General features: G+C 50.2%; 1 long non-coding RNA gene across 2 annotated transcripts; it reads left to right on the forward strand.

Moving 5' to 3' along the window:
* Positions 1 to 4,633: 4,633 nt before the first annotated feature.
* Positions 4,634 to 15,412, forward strand: LOC129147242 (uncharacterized). Of its 2 annotated transcripts, none has more exons than XR_008554607.1 (4): positions 4,634 to 4,797; positions 7,547 to 7,695; positions 8,171 to 8,358; positions 15,022 to 15,412. It is a non-coding gene; the product is annotated as an uncharacterized LOC129147242 (long non-coding RNA). The 2 variants fall into 2 exon arrangements; XR_008554608.1 differs by lacking the exon at positions 4,634 to 4,797 and adding an exon at positions 5,805 to 5,871.
* Positions 15,413 to 17,113: the final 1,701 nt, after the last annotated feature.

The raw sequence follows: 17,113 nt of genomic DNA on the forward strand, positions 1-17,113 counted from the left end.
CAAAGCACAGAATCCATGCTTCATTCCATTTCATAGCAGCATTCCAGAATTACAAACATGATAGAGATCTGCTTCAAGGTAAATGCATGTTTCACAATATTTATCACAAGTGGAAATGGTTATTTTCCTTTCACACATGTGAATACACATTTATTACGACCAAGTTGAGCTGATGAATTAGGAGTGTGATGCTCAATGAACGAGTTCCTAGTCACAAGTTAGAGCAACTGGAATGGATCGTCTTTCACAGCGTGTATTTCCTTCCTAGTTGGGCGTGCTAAGAGAAACCACTCTTCATTATAGTGAGCCAGCACGTTCTGTCAGCACCCTGGTCATAAAGTCATGCAGTTACGTTGGCGGGGCGCAATGCCGTGTGGAGGGCCTCGGAACTATTCTTGAACTCCCAGCCACCACCAATTCTATTCAAGCCACAAGGTCACGGAGTCTTAGAATAGGAACCCCACCCCAAACAAAGTTCTCTGAACACAAGATTTAATTTGATTTATGGGGGGATAAAGTTAATGGGCTTAATGTTGAGCAATTAATTGTTGTCACCTCCAGGCTGGAATCTGGTTTCCTTATCTCCCACGCCTCATTTCGTCTTTTCCTCCCAGAATTATGCATATTCGATTATAAAGCCAAAAGGCACAATTTCTCAAATAGTAAAATTCATTTTTAGTTCTTCTTGCTGCACTCAAATCCCAGTTTTAATAGCAGCTTTCCTTCTGTTTTTTCCTTTGTACCCTCATTTATTCCTCACTCCCAAAATGATGATCATTGGTACCCTTTTGTGTTATGAAATTATACCATAACATACTGATTTAATGTGATTTGATAACATGAAGCTTCCTATGAAAAACAGTTTCTCTGAGCCAGGATGGGGCAGAGGCAATGTGTGATATATGGAGTCCAGGTTGTTGTTTGTAATAGCGTTTATGTATGTATAATTAGCATGCTACGGACTTCAGATGCTTATAGAGCACAAGTGAATAACTGTGACATGAATGCACCCCCGAAACCATCACCACAAGGGTGAACACCGCCACCTCTTCCGGGAGCTTCCAGGAGCCTCTGGATAAGCCCGCCCCTCGGCCGCCCTCTTTCCTGAAACCACCCACCTGCTTTCTGACACAGGAAATAGTTGGCGTTCAGAGACATTTCTTTGGCCAGATTCATACAATGTGTCCCTTTTGGCCTTCCTTTGCCTCACACAGTCATTTTAGATTAGCCATGCTATTTCCCTCACCACCGCTTTCCACTGCTGGGTAGTATTCCAGTGTATGGAGGTAGCACGCGGATCCTGTCACCAGGTGATGGACACCCCAACCGTACCACTTTGGGCCTGTTATAAATACTCAAGTCCAGTCTTTGTGTGCGTATAATCTCTCATTTTTGTTGGGTAAATACCAGTGAGAAGAATGGACAGGTCATATGGTAGCTGTATGATTAACTTCTAAAATATTGCCTGTTTTCTAAAGTGGTTGTACCATTTTCATTGCTACTGGTGTGAATAAGAATATTAGATTCTTCACATCATTGGAAAAGTGTTACGTTCCGTTTCTTTAAAGGTATTAATCCTGGCAGCTGGTGGCTGTGTCCTTGTGGTTTTAAGTCGCATTTCCCTGGTGACTGGCAATGATGAGAATCTCTTCATGCGTACTCCCTCACTGTCTGTACGTCCTCTTTGGTGAGGTGCCTGTTAAATATTTTCCCATTTTAAAAATTGGGTTGTTGTTTGGTTACTGTCGAATTTTGATAATTCCTTGTATGTTCTGGTAAAAGTTTTTGACCAGGTATGTGATTTCCAAGTATTTTCTCCCAGTTTGTCATGTGAATTTTGTCTCTGTTGTTTGAAGAGCTGTAGGTTTTCATTCTGATGAAGTCCAGCTTACCGTTTTTAATGGAACATGCATTTGGTATTTTTCCTAACAAAGCTTTGCTTAGACTGAGGTCACAGAGATTTTCTCCAGGATTTTCTTTTGAAATATTTGAAATTCTAGACTAGTGATGGCGAACCTCTGACACGCGTGTCAGTGCCATTTCTGATGACACGCGGCCGCTAAGGCGGCCGCATGCCGAGGATGAAACATTTATGTTATTTAAACTATAAATATCGGGAAATAATGTTTTTTCCTCAAAGGGACACACTACCCGAGTTATGCTCCGTTTTTTGGCGAAGTTTGACTCACCAAGCTCACAAGGTTGCCCATCACTGTTCTAGACTTACTTGTAGAGTACGGCTCATTTGAGTGGATTTTGTTTATGGTGCAAGGCAGGGTTCCACACTTTCTTTTAATATATTCTTGCTGTCATTGTTCCAATGCAGGTGCACGTGCAGACTTCACTGAAGACGTCCTTCCCCTCGGCCCGCCTTGGCCATGCTGCGGAGTTGGCTGCCTCACCAGAGCGGGTCTGTTTCTGGACGCTTGATTCTCTCCCATTAATCGGTTTCTCTGTTTTTCCAGTACCGCCCTTCGTGGTCACAGTGACTGTAACAGACATCTAAACCAGGTCGAGGTGATCCCCCAAATTATTCCCATTTCCCAAGGAATTTTAGAATATTACAGGTCATGAGCAACTCCAATGTTAGAATTAGCTGGTCTTTCCCACAAAAACAAATGGACAGACAACTGCATCCCATCAGACCCTCTGCACGGAAGATGATGTCATCGTGAGTACAGGCACTTCTACTTCCTTATTTCCAACGCGGCGCCCTTCTTTACTTTTCTTGCTCCGCTCAGTGGGCTGGCCCTTCAGGACAACGTGGAAGAGCATCTGTGTGAGCAGATGTCACTTTTTTGGGTGCTGTTTACCACGTTGAGGAAATTCCACTTGATTCCCTATTTACTGAGAGTTTTTTAAAAATTAGGACTGGAGCTGCACTTTATCAAACAGGCTCGCCACATATATCTAGATTGTCATGTGATGTTCCTTGTTTTGTTTGCTGAGGTGATGAACACACTGACTGATTTTCACCTGCTACACAACCACTCATGAACCCCACTCAGTCGCGCGTTTCCACTCACCTGGTGGGAAAGGCGTTTCTGCCCCGGGCGCTCCTTCTGCTGCCCCTGCCGTGGCCACGTGCTCTGGTCGGAGTTCAGCTGGACACCCAGGGGCCTGCAGCTCGCCTTTCCCTCCACACTCTGTCCCGAGACTGTTGTCCCTGGCCTCCTGGGCTTTCAGAGCCTGCCCGGTCCCTTCCCCCCACACCCCGGCCTCACCTCATCTGGAGGGCGGCTGCGGTCTGCTGGCCGGTGCCGGAGGACCGCTGCTCCGCGTCCGTGCTCAGGGCCCAGGGCAGGTGCGCCTGGTCCTCATCAGTCCCCTTCACAGGAAAGAGGACAGGAATCCCATTTTCCTTTTTTTCTTGAGAGCAAAATTGTGGTTGTCTTTAGGTGGCTAACTCTGAGCGAATAATTAAGAGAGGCCGAGTCCTCCACTTTTCTTGGCTCTCCACGCCTGCCTTGCTTGTTGACGTTTTCAGCGCACAGTGCCACAACGGTCTGTCGGTGTTCCGTCTACCCCCAGTGCCTGGTGCGGGACGTGTAGTCACAGCTGCCGTTCTCCCAGGTGCTTTCTTCTCAATTTGTGTAACATCGAGGAGCCTTTTGAATGGCAAGGAGTCAAAGCTTATGTGTGGGCAGAATTTAGCCCAGGAGAAAGGCAGCATTTCAAATCGAAGGGAAGAATTCTTCAGCGGGACATATGTGCCCAATTATTTCTCCAATTCTTGAACTCCCAGTGTTCCCCCAATGTGTATGAGATTTTATATTTTTCCATGCTATTTTAACACTGAGTATTATAAATTATTTCAGGGAGAGATTAACCAAAGAACCAGTATGCATCTATGCATAGCCCAGGGACACAGACGATAGTGTGGTGAAGCTTGGGGGGGGGGGGGGGTGGAGGCTGGGTGGAAGGGAGAAAGGGGGGGTTGGGGTACATCTGTAATACTGCCAACAATAAAAAAATTAATTAATGCAAACTTTTTCAAAATTAAATAGTAAAGCAATGCATGATTTTATTTATCTTTGAAATTTTTCCAAATAAAATGATAACAACTTTTAATGTGTTAAGATGTGTTCTCAGTGGAAATAAGCAAAGAAAGAAACAGAAAGGAAGCATTTTGATTTTTACAACCAAAGTAACTTTGAGAAGCAAAAAGTGTGAATCAGAGTCAGTGTTCCCAGCCCCAGACACACCCCGGACGGGGCGGGCAGTGGGGAGAGGCAGTGGGCGAGGACCTCAGGCGCGGGCGCGCCCAGAGAGCAGCAGCGCGCCGTCTCCGGGGCCAAGGCGAGCGTCCCTGTCCCTGTCCTGGTGTAGGGACACAGCTGTGACTTGCTTTTGAAATGTTGTTTGGGGAAATCTTCCTTTTCGCGGCTCAGGGTGCGAGGGGCCTCAGGACAGAAAGTGTCCCTGGAACCTGCAGAGGGCGGCAGAGAGCAGGAGAGAACGCCTCACCCCCACCCTGAGCTCACACCCAGGCAGCTGCCTCCGGCCTGGGCCAGGAAGTACAGCACACACTCCCCCACAGAGGCTCCTCCCATTGGAAATGCTGCCTCTGTCACGCCCGTTTCCTTCCTGGTGGTGAGGCCAGAGCTCCAGAGCAGCCCGGCGCGGAGCCGCCGTCAGCGGGCGCCGGCGCTCAGCAGCCTGGTGTCTGACCCCCGCCCGCCCTCCGGAGCAGCTCAGTAGCATCAGCTGCTGTCACCTCATTTTTTAACAAAATTATCTGATGACTGGCTGCCTTTCTGGGCATTTTCTGCTTCTGTTTCCGTTTTAGCACCTCCGGTAGGTATAGTCTTTCCCCTCCTTAGGCCTCTTATGTGCTTCTCTAGTAAGACGATTTCTCTTTAAACGTGGCGTGTATCCATCGCTCCTCCCTCACCTCCTTGGGAAAAACTCTGACTCCTTCAACTGTTTTCCTTCACCTCTCTTCTCTCAGCTGCATCCATCATTCCTCTGAAACCCCAGCTTGCTCAGCAGCGGCCAGGGCGTCTCTGGGGATGAGGACCTGCAGGCCCCTGAGCTGCCCTGGGGGCCAGGGCGGGAGCTGTGCCACAGGGCCCTCCGGCCGGGGGGGTGGGGGAGGGCAGTCTGCTGGAGCCTCTGTGGGTGCTGGAGGGCTGCCAGGCGCCCGCAGCCTGGGCTCCCCGCTTGGCCCCTGCCCGTGCCCCTGCCCCTGCCCCTGCCCCTGCCCCTGCCCCTGCCCCTGCCCCTGCCTGTGCCTGCGCCCCTGCCCCTGCCCCTGCCCCTGCCCCTGCCCCTGAGCATGCCCCTGCCCCTGCCCCTGCCTCTGCCTGTGCCCCTGCCCCTGTCCCTGCCCCTGCCCGTGCCCCTGCCCGTGCCCCTGCCCCTGAGCCTGCCCCTGTCCCTGCCCCTGCCCCTGTCCCTGCCCCTGCCCGTGCCCCTGCCCCTGCCCCTGAGCCTGCCCCTGTCCCTGCCCCTGCCCCTGCCTGTGCCCCTGCCCGTGCCCCTGCCCGTGTCCCTGCCCGTGCACGCCACAGGCCACAGAGAGGGAGAGGCTGCGGTGCCTGCCCCAGTGGCACTTTGTGCCCCGGAACACGGGCCGCAATGCGCAATGGCAGGACGGGACAGGCCCATTGGGCAGAGGTGGGCACAGTGTCCCCTGAGCCCCCTCCAAGCTCTGAGCTCCTGGACCACCGTATGGTTGTGCACAGGTGAGTAACGTTTGTTTGGGGGTCCTGGGGCGTTTCACCACATCCCAGGTGCCAGCGTCTCGCAGGGTGAGGGTGCAGCTCAGGCGCCAGCGCTGAGAAGCGCTCCTGAGACCACGGCCGCTGAAGGGCCTGCTTTCCTTGGACTTGACCTGCGCTGACAGCGTCCTCCCTGGCCCGCGTCAGGGTGCGGTGATGAGCCGCTGATCCTGCGCAGGCGCCGCGGAGGGGCGTCAGGGGAGTCAGCAGCCTTGTCTCCTCCCCGAACTTCCCGCCCAGGCACCTGCCCAGGAACGCGCTCAGGGTGGGGCTACCCTGAAAGCTGCCCGGGGTGGGGGCGGGGAAGAGGGGGAGGGGGGGAGGGGGTCGCGGGGCTCGGATTCCCTGTCCCTCCTGAGCTCCCGCACCAGCACGCCGCCTGCACCTGCACCACCTGCTGCCAGCTGCTCGCCCTGGATGCGGCCGAGGCAGCCTGAACTTGGGGCCCTGGTCAAGGCCAGCGAAGCTGGGGGTAAAAATAACGACCCGTGGCTGCCCTTTGATGTTAGAACACGGAGGGACCCCATGTGAAACCCACACCGACGGGAGGGGAGCAGCGGAGACCTGGGAGGGAGCAGCACCCGCGCCGTCCGGACAGCCCTTCCCTGCGCCCCCACCCCGCGGAGGGCTGGCCCTGAGCTTGAAGGCCTCTAGGAACCCCGCCTGATGGCTTGGTGAGAGCATGGGGAGGCCCTGTGCCTCACCCCTCCGCAGGTCCCGCCGCTTCAGGCACCCACACACCTGGGCTGCCCTTCTGCCGGCGGCTGGCTCTGAGGGGTTTTCACTAAAACCCAGGGAATGCGAGGCCGGGCGCCTGGCCTCTCCCGGGGCCCTCTTCCCTCCGACCCAGGACTCAGCGCCACCTCGCTGGTCCCGGACCCGCAGCTGCTCCTCTTCAGCTGGAAATGCGTGTCCCTCCGGCCCGGGAGGCAGCGCCATGGGGGCTGGGGGCCCTCAGAGCGCCTGGGGGAGTCGTGATGTTGGACTAATATAGTCCCCGAGGCTTCGGTGTTGATGCAGAGGCGGGTTTTCTGACGGAGAAAACAAGCCTGAGGTCCTCTCAGGACCAGAAAGACGGAAGCGTCTGTGGTTCCGCAGTGAGCTGACTCCCGCCCTCACTGTAATCATCCTCATGCACGTGCGGCTGAATTCTGTTCTCCCCGGTTCTGACGCATTCCCCGCCGTTTGCCTCCTGAATTATGCAGATAAAACAGAGCAGTGTTTGTCTGACTTTCCCTCATGTTCACTCTCGTGTCAGAGTCCAGCGGGGGCATGTTCCTGGCGCACAGGTGGCCTGGCGGGTCCCCTTCGTGCAGGGCCAGTCGCTGGCCCCCCCACGGCTGCTGGGTGAGCCCTGAGAGTTAAGACTTTGCTCTTATTCGACGTAAAATGGCCATTGTCTCCTCACAGGTTTCTGGTCACATTTCCCTCTTCACTCTCCCTGGGCTCTTCAGTCCATGTTTCTTCTTTGACTGTGTCCCACGTGTCGTTCATGTTATTTCTTGTTTGTTTTTTTTCCCAATTCTGTGCTTTGGATAATTCCTCTTGGCCTGTGTTTCAAGGTTATAAATGGTCTTATGTTTTGTTTTTTCCAATATGCTGCTAAATCTATCCACTGGGCTCCTAATTTTAAATTTTCTATTGTTCTTTTTCAAAAATTCCATTGGATTCCAAATCTATTGGTTGTCCATCATGACCTATCTTTTCCGGTTTTTTTTAAACATATCAATTGTTTCTCTTTTAAATTTCTTGTATCCTTCCGCCCTGCTTTGAACACCTGTGGGTTTTCCTCTAATCTGCTCACTTTTCTTCTTGGTTATCAGATTCCTTGCCGGCGCCTGCCTCGCTGGGCTGGATGTGAGGTGTGGGTGTAAGACACGCTATCGCTTTCTTCCATCTCAGAAGGCTGAGAGAGTCCCAGCAGACCCGAGCTGGGGCATGATCACCTTGATAAAGTAGGATCTACTTTGGGGTAAGTCTGGAGGCTTTGGGGTGAGCTTTGGTTTGTGGCTGTCCCTGGGTTTTGAGAAAATGTTTTTCCTATAGGACAGGTCCCTCAGGCTCAGCAGGCCCTGGCGTTTGGGGTTAGATCATTCCTTGTCTCGAGGGCTGTCCTGGAGGAGGAGGCTCAGCAGGCTCTCCAGCCCGTGTCCACTAAATGGTGGCTGTCCCCCGACTCCCCCGTGCGTGTCCACCAAAAGCATCCCTAGGTTTTCAAGCACCCGCTGGAGTTGGGCTAAACTACCCCTGGTTGAGAATCACTGCTCACTGCTTCTCCTCTGCATTGTTCGGAAGGTCCTAGCTAGGGCGATGCGTCAGTCAGCGAGACAAGAGAGAAAGGTGTCTCGTTTGGAAAGTGCTAAGTGCAGACTCTGAGAGGCCTGGGAGCAAAGGCCCTCCTTGGACGTGCCAAGGCCTGGGTCTGAACAGCGTTCTCCCCGGGACAGGCACCAGCGTTCCTGCAGAGATGGCTGGCTCGTTGTTGGGGAGCAGGAAGAGCATGAGGCTGGGCCATCTCACGGGCCAGAAAGAGAAGAGGAGCGGAAAACACAGAGAAGAGACGGCAGAGGGACAAGCCTGAGAAGAGGCTGCGATGGCCACATCTGAGGCCGGAGTGGGTTAAGCACAGAATAAAGTAAATGCCAGGAGTGACTGTGTCATAAACACCTGCAGAGAATGGAAGTGCTTCTTTATAGGATCCGGTTAACAAATGTAGGAACACGACGAAGAAGGACGTGTCCCCGTGGGGAGCAGCGCGTTAGCCCTGCTGGCCTTGTCGTGGTCCGGCCACGGGGCTTCTGCACACCCACTGGCGCTTCCTCCTTCCCCAGCATCCACCCCTGCCAGCCTCTCCGTCCCCGTCCTTGTCTACCTGAAGGTCCCTCGTCCTTCTTCCAGGCCCAGAGTGGGTGTGAGTCCTCTGAAAGTCTATTCCTGTTTCCCAAGGTGTTTAGTTCCGCACAGACCTCTCCCGGTGGGACAGTATTTATGTTCCTCTTACAGTTAGTGTAAATGCTCATCTTACCCATTAGAGACCACAGATCCCCTCAGGATGAAATTCCGGTTAAGCCCATGTATATGCTTAGAAACAAGTTCAGTGCCTGAAACAGACTTAAAATTGCCAACAGCAGACATAGTTGGCATTTATAATTGCTCAATAAGCATGCTACGGATGAGTCAATACTGGAGCAGTATTGACCAGAATCTAACTTTATTGGTTTTGGAGACTTAGAAGGGAAGAGAAAGACATAGAGTAGGAGGAGACCAATAATTTAACAATACTCTTGTGATGTAGTCTGGTTTCTGTGTGTGTGTATGTGTTTATGTGTATATGTATGTGTGTATGCATGTGTGTATGTGTGTGCATGTGTGTGCATGTGTGTGCATGTGTGCATGTGTGTGTGTGTGTGCATGTGTGTGTGTATGTGTGTGAGGAAGAACAGGGATGCTCATGTTTTCAAGTCTCCTTAGGCTTACATCAGACATGATTGGTCACGAGCCCTGCTGGTGTTGGGGTGGTTCCTAGGCCGCCTCATCAATATGACCTCCCTGCATTTCAAACTCTGCAACTGAGAGTCCAAATCTAGATGCCATTAATTGGGCAAAAAACTGGATTGCATTGTGTAGTGAGGAGAAATAAGAACTGTCACTCTGTACACCTGTTTTAAAGTCCTCCTTTCCGATGGTCTCCAGGAAGCCGTGCAGCTTTATTTCCTCACGACTGAGACGTTGGGGCACAGGACACTCGGGCTACCTCTGCCCTTCCCCAGCCCCCAAAACAACAAACCTGTGGCAGTGGCTTGTGACACTCATGGTGGTTTAACCACAGGGTGACCTATGAAGGGTTATTCTGTTTGGGATATAATACTGAGAAGAAATTCATGTGTAATACTTAACTATGCATCATGGAGACGAAATAATGTAATAAATTACTACCATCCAAGTACTTTTGGACGTGCGTGCGTAGGAAGACATGAGGGGAAGATACTGAGGTCTACGGATGCTACCAGGGGCTGCTGTCCTTATTGTGATAGATTTCCCATCATTGAAATGTGTTTTTATTTAGCTGAAGTGTGTCAGTGCTTTTGAATTCATTATATTATTTTTAAAATGTGCCTAGGTTTTAATAACTACTGTTGGGACACACTATACATGTTTAATTTAGGAAGAAAAATAGCTAATGGAAGAACTTGAGACTTAGTTTCCATCGGTGACACAGCGTGTGAAGGTGTTTACAGCTGTGGCTGGAGGACAGATAATTAGCTCCACGTGGACCCAGACAAGACCGAGATCAGAAAGGAACCTCTGAAAAAGCGACTCACAAAATCAACTCAAAGCCTCCATGTACTCACGAGGGAGAAACTGAACACAATTGGATGCAGGCAGCTAGCTGAGCTCATTCATCAGCGACAGGATTCCTTTTTTGGGATGAAGAGAGCATGAAACACAGAGGAGGGTGAAGGGTGCGAGTGCAGGCTCCCTGACGAGGGGTGCTGGAGCTGCCGGGCGAGTACCACCTTTACAACCCTTTACAACTGCAGCAAAACCAAGTAACTGTGAGGCTGACGTTACCTGAGATTTATGACGTGAGTTCAACTTTTCAATGATACATCATCACACATGCCGTAAGGAAGTAAGCAGGACGATCGTACGATGTTTCAGAGAAGGGCCCCAGGAAGAAACTCAGGTGTGACTGTTACCCTCATCGTCAGCCAGTTTATAACATCAGTAAGGACGGAGAGCGAGGGGAAGCCACGGTCCCCTGGCAGCGTCACCAGGAAGTGACAGCTTCGTGCCCCCAGAACCACCTGTCCACTCCAGGCGGACGCTGGGGATGGGGAGATGGGCGCCTGCGCAGTGAAGTCGGGGTGATGTGTGGAAAGTGCTTGCCTGCAGCCCAGCCAGGGGAACAATGGGGTGGCTAGGAGGTGGCACCCTGAGAGCTCACAAAGTCCTGCCCGTTTGCCATGCGCTCCTGTGGTCCCTCTCCACAGCCGGTGCCCTGCACAACCACCTGGCCCAGGCCCCTCGGGCCCACCGGCGATGGCTGCAGCTGGGCACGGCCAGCGGGCAGATGCCGGGCCGGGCTGTCACACGGAGCGCAAGCTCTGAAGGCAAGCTGGACGCTTCCATGGCAGGGTGGGCGGAGCTGGGACCTAGAGGGGAACCCCTACTTTTCCATCATCGATAAAGCTTTCCACGAAACCTCCTTCTCCCGGGGGCCTCAGGAATTATTTCCCCCGTGGCGCCCCAGGACCCCCACTTCCACCCATAACACGGCACAGCAACCTGAAAACCAGGAAGCCCCTGTCCAGGCGGAGCTTTACAAGCACAAAGTGCTGTTTTAGAAAGGTAACTTTCTGTCATTGCTCGGTTCTGAAAGTAGAGTCTTGTGAGAATTCTAAAGCTGATTATACATAATTTAAACACTATTTCTAGTTTTCTGGATTGTGAAGTCCATTTGTACCTTAGCAGAAAATGAGTTTGGTTGTGGAGTGAAATTTAATTCACACACTGTTTAGCATGGATTTTGTGCATGGCTAGTTGTGGACAAGCAGTTGTATTAGGTCAGATAATGTTATTTATGAAGAAAGAATCCAAATAGTAAAGATAAGTACTTTTAGATACTACTTTTATGTTACTTACGCTGGGTTATGGTGACATGCTGGGAGAAGATTTATTTTATGTAATGAATGTAACACATCAAAGTTATACAACCAAGTTCTCCCTTTATTATTAGGGCACATTTAGTCACTGTATAAAATAAACGTTATTTCATAGCCTAACTTGATTAGGTAAACTAGAAAACACCTTTCAAAAAGGTAGGTTTTGCTTAACACAAGTTGTAAAAAGTTCTAAATGGTTAAGTTACCAAAAATGAGCGCCATATCTGCATTTCACCAGTGCCCGATTAGCAAGACGTTTAGTAAACAGGGGACTCCCTCTACTAACTCGGCATAAAGGATGCTCCTCTTCACAGTTAAGTTCAGTATCACGTTCTGAATACCCAACGCTGAAACGCAGACTGTACTGGAAGGCGGGCCCGTGGTCTTACCATCGGAACCAGCTCGGCTGTTCCGCCTGTGATACTCCGGAGTTTGTTCTGGCGAGGAAGTCGAATGGGGTCCATGTTGACCCAGCTGGGCTGGGGCCAGGCCTATCCCTTTCCTTTCTGAAAATAAAAGGGCAATTCTGAGAATAGAAAGCTTTTGTTGATTACTATAATACAGTTCAAATTGGTTCATTACTAAGTTTGATTATTGAGACAAAATTGAATCGTTTCTTGTGTTTCTATCAATATAATTGAGTTCAAATAATTAAAAATTTTCACATCTATACGAGGTTCACACATACTTTCCCAGAAAATTTGGAGCAAGGTAGACATACACATCCAACTTCAAGACTTACTAGAAGTCTACCATATCCCGTCAGTGTGGTATTGGTGCAAGAGTAGACAGAATAGAGAGTCCAGAAATAGAACCACTCAAGTATAGTCAAAATATATAGGTTTTTGACAGAGCAAAAGTATAGTAAAAAGATAGTCTTTCCAAGAAATGGTGTTGGACAAATGAATGTCCATATAAAAAAATGTACCTAGTAGAAATTGTACCTTACACAAACAAGTCAGGATGGATCATAGACCTACATGTTAAAGATAAAACTATAAATCTAGGACAATGGTCGGCAAACCGCGGCTCGCGAGCCACATGTGGCTCTTTGGCCCCTTGAGTTTGGCTCTTCCACAAAATACCACATGCTGGCGCGCACGTACAGTGCAATTGAAACTTCGTGGCCCATGCGCAGAAGTCAGTTTTCTGCCTGGGCGAGTCTATTTTGAAGAAGTGGCTTTAGAACACTCAAGGGGCCAAAGAGCCGCATGTGGCTTGTGAGCCGCAGTTTGCCGACCACTGGTCTAGGAGAAAGTCTAGGAGAAAATGTAGGTAGTCTTACACTTGGCATTGACTTTTTAGGCATAATATCCCAAGTAAAACTAATGAAGGAAAGAAATTTAGGTTTCATTAAAATTTAAAATTTCTGCTCATAAAAGACACTGTAAGAAAATGAAAAAGACAAACCACAGACTGGGGGGAAAAATACAAAACATACGTGTGACATGGATTCAACACATTCAAAGAATTGTTAAAACTCCACAGTGAGCAAACAGCCTGACTAGAAAATGGGCAAAAGATGGGAGAGAAAGCTTACGCATAGGCTATGCAGGTGGCCAAGAGCATGGGGCAAGCTCAGCATCTCAGTCATCAGGGAGTTACAGGTGTAAGCAGACGCGATCCCTCACACACCTGTCAGAATGGCTGCACTCAGACTCAGCTCCCCAGGAGTGCCCATGGGGCTGGGGCCCAGGACCCTCACGGGTGGACTCACGCTGGTCGCTGCTCTGGGAGGCAGCCTGGCCATTTCTCATAAAGAAGATACAGTTTTACCCACAGCTCAGTCATTTACATACCTGAGTGGACAGCTTACGTCCAAAAACTGCACCTGAATGTTTTCAGTAGCTTTATCCTTAATCACTAAACCTGGAAGCAGCAGGATGCACGGGGACAGTGTAGATCAAGCATGTCAAACTTGCGGCCCACAGGCCGCATGCAGCCCACAATGAATACTTTTGCAGCGCAGCCAATATAACGTATGTAAGAAATGTTTTAATAAAAAATTTATACTTAATTTTTACAATATCCTGTTATATATAAATATATAAAAGTCTAATTGACCATTAAGACTGAACCACCCGAACAACCGGTCGACCAGTTGCTATGATGCGCACTGACCACCAGGGGGCAGATATTCAATGCAGGAGCTGCCCCCTGGTGGTAGGTGCACTCCACAGTCAACCTCCCGAGGCCCCTCCCCTGGCCAGCCAACCTCCCAGCTGGCCAGCCCCCGCCCCCATAGGCCTTGATCGAAGGCCAGGCCAAGGGACCCAACCTGTGCACTAATCCGTGCACTGGGCCTCTAGTTATTAATAACGAGCTACAACATTCACTAATGACTGATTACTATCATCGTGTTGCATTCATTTCCCTTATGCGCCTTACACGCAGGCGCACCATTTCTCTCCACTAACACCAGCAGTGAATATTTTAGCAGCTGATGGCCACATCATTAGTCTTGGACTGACTTGTTTGGTGTGCACAACAGGAAATACTTTGCTTTCGGAGAACAAGAAAAATAGGTTTATTTGGGTTATGCTTATTAATTTGTGCAGTTATTCCATGTCTGGTAAGTTAATATTCAAGAAAAATATTAATTTTTATTGAAATGTTCTATTATTTTATGTTAACGGTTACTCACTTATTTCAGCCCTTTGTGTTCAGCATGTCTCTATCGAAACAAACCTACGTTTCTATGAAAATTGAGCTTTTGTTTGCTGGCAGCCCACATAAACTTACACCTTGTTTGTTTGGCCCGTGGTAGCCTGTGAGCTTGATGTGCTGGGTGTAGATGAACCCCAGTGCCCCTGGCAGGGCCCTGGTTTCCAGGGAGGGAGAACCGGGCTGGTGGCCTCGGGTGGAACAGGACGCAGAGGCTGAGTGAGCGGGGGTTCAGCGCGAGGATTTGCGTTTATCTGCCCAGGAGCCGGGCTGTGCTGACCATGTGCTGCAGCTGTAGCCACAGAGGCTAAAACGTCCTCCCTTGTCCTCATTTCTGTTGTCCTGTGGCTTTTGTCTGGGTCTTGCATTTTCTTTTAGCTTTAATCCCCTGTTACCACACAGGAGCCTGGGGAGATGGTGGTGAGGCTGGGTGGGGGATGTTCTATTTCCTACCTGTCTGGTAATCCCAGGCCCTGATCTTCACCAGTACCAGCGTCTCCTCCAGGGGGATGGGGAGGCCCCAGGGGCTGGGGCAGGGTGGGGAGGCTAAGAAATCCAAGGTCTCTCAGGCTCCTCTCACCCTTGGGGGCAGTCTTCATCACTGCAGAGAACACTGGGGTGTATTTAAATGATCCCCTGCCCACCCCCCCACCCCCGTCCTCCCACTCTTCCTCCCCCCTCCCCTGCCTCCCCCACTCCTCTCCCCCACCCCCGCAGTAAGTAGGAGGGGTTATCCCAACCTCACCCTCAGTACCAGGTGGAGCTCCTGGAATTAAAACTTCTGAACACAGAGGTCCTCCCTCCAGCTGACACCACAGGAGTGTTTAATAAGCCTTTTTTTTTTTTTTTTGCCTAGGGACTCTAAATATTCATATGTTCAAAATTCTTAGCCACTTTTTTAACATTCCTCACTTCTTCCCAGAATCCTTTTTAATGTCTCTCTTCATTATTTATTTTGTATTTTCCAGATTCTCCTCCTCCTGGCACTCTATTTGCTCAGCCATCTTCCTGCTGCGCCCTCCTCTGGGGGGCGGCCTGCGCCCCTGTGCTGATGGGGCTTCGGTGCACGCGCAGGGGGAGATGGACGACGGGAACAAACCGCGGCTGGGCTTGCAGATAACAGATTACAAAGTGTAGTTGGTGCATCTGCTGAGATATAATAATGGTAATAATTAGGCTAGAAATAATTTGTGTAGCAAATAATTCATTTGCTATTCAGCATAACCATATGACACAGTTGACATTATTGTCCTCACTTACCAATGAGGTAACAGGCAGAAAAAGGCTGAGAGATAGATCAAGGTCATATCTCTGGGGAGTAGTAGATAGAATATGTAAATATTGTAAAAAAAAAAAAAAAAGGAATGCTTTAAAATGCTGACAAAAGAAACTGAGCCCTGGCCGGTGTCTCAGTGGTTAGAGTGTGGTCCCATGCACTGAAGAGTCTTGGGTTCGCTCCCCACCCCCAGTCGGGTGTGTGCTGGAGGCAACCAGTGGATGTGTCTGTTTCTCTCCCTCCCTCCCTCCCTCCCTCCCTCCCTCCCTCCCTCCCTCCCTCCCGCTCTCCCTCTCTCCCTTCATCCCTCTCCTAAAAGCACTGGAAAAAGTATCTTCTGGTGAGGATTAACAAACGAACAAACAAACCTGAGACAGAATAGGCTGTCAGAATGGATGGAGAATATCAGGCCTCGGGCGAATCTCTCTTCTTGGCTATCATGGGGGTTCTTAAGCTTAATCATCAGTCTTAAATCCACTCTTTATAAATTTCCTGCTTTTATGCTAATGTTGCATGTTATTCAATAAACAAAACTGATATCAAACCAGCCTTTGAAATAGCAATGTCCTTACGGAAACTTCAGAAAGCTGCAAGGAGCTTAAGGAGATTCTAGGAACTGGGTGCAGCCTCGTGGGCGTCATCTGTTAAATCACAGTGCTTCATGTCTTCTCCTCATGTCTACTTTTAACTTCTTCTTACTGCATATCTGACTGCTAACTTCTCAAACATAGATAATATGTATATTTCTAATGGTCTAAGTTAATATTGAAAAGTTGCCTTTGTGTCTTTGCTGTGAGCATTCACAACATGCGCAAATCTAGTCAGATTTGGGATTCTGGGGCTGAGAGAAGGACAGACAAGGATTTGGAACTTACTGGTCTGTGGTTGGCATAGTAGGTGGGGATTTCCCAGGGGTGACATGAGGGAGGAAAGAAGGCGGAGAAAGAATCCTGGGGGGGAGGGGAGAGGCACTAGCTAATGGAGGGGTGTTCTCATCACCACTGAGATGAAGGGCCTGGAAATGGGAGGAAACCAGGGAGGCAGTTCAATGGTGAAGAGCGGCCGAGACCCCCTGATGTGGGTCCCTGGACATGGACTGAACTTGGCAATGGGCCTCCTCCCAATCTTACCAGGAAGGTCTCAGGGGCGCGGGACTGAGGGGTTGGATGACTGGAGAAACCAGGGAAATGACAATGTGAAGGAGCCACGGGCCCGATGTGAGCACAGAGCGGGACCTGGTGCAGGATGGCGGTCACGGGTGCCACAGCATCGCGCCGTCGCCGGCGCTCTCAGCCTGTCTTCCCCACCCGGGGTCCTGCACACGCAGCCATCGCCTCGGCTGAACAAACAGAAGTCCGAAGACGGGAAGGAAAGAATGACCATGTGAATGGCTTTTACTCTTCCATTCGCACCCACGGCACACTTACCCTTCACGGACACATCATGTCACTTATTATCGGACTGAGTGTCTGATAACAATGGTTCTCGTTTAGCATCGTGACTAGCGGAACACGCATTTGTTCCTTTGATTTTAACAGCACCCGTTTCAGTGGAGGGAAGCGTGCTGTGTCCTGTGAGAGCCGCTCTGAGGTTCTGTGCTCAGCTCTGACAGCCACAGAAGCTGCGAGGCCTGGGATCACAGGGTCATCCAAGCTATCAGGCCCTGGCCGGCTTGCCGATCGGCCGGTATTAAGTGCTTTGTGAACATTTCCAAGTTAATCACTTATCGGGCCCTGTATTTTGCAAGTCAGGTCAATCCTGTCACATATTTTGTTGTGAGGAAA

Source organism: Eptesicus fuscus, chromosome 19 (genome assembly GCF_027574615.1).
Source record: "Eptesicus fuscus isolate TK198812 chromosome 19, DD_ASM_mEF_20220401, whole genome shotgun sequence".
In the NCBI taxonomy this organism is placed as follows: Eukaryota; Metazoa; Chordata; class Mammalia; order Chiroptera; family Vespertilionidae; genus Eptesicus; species Eptesicus fuscus.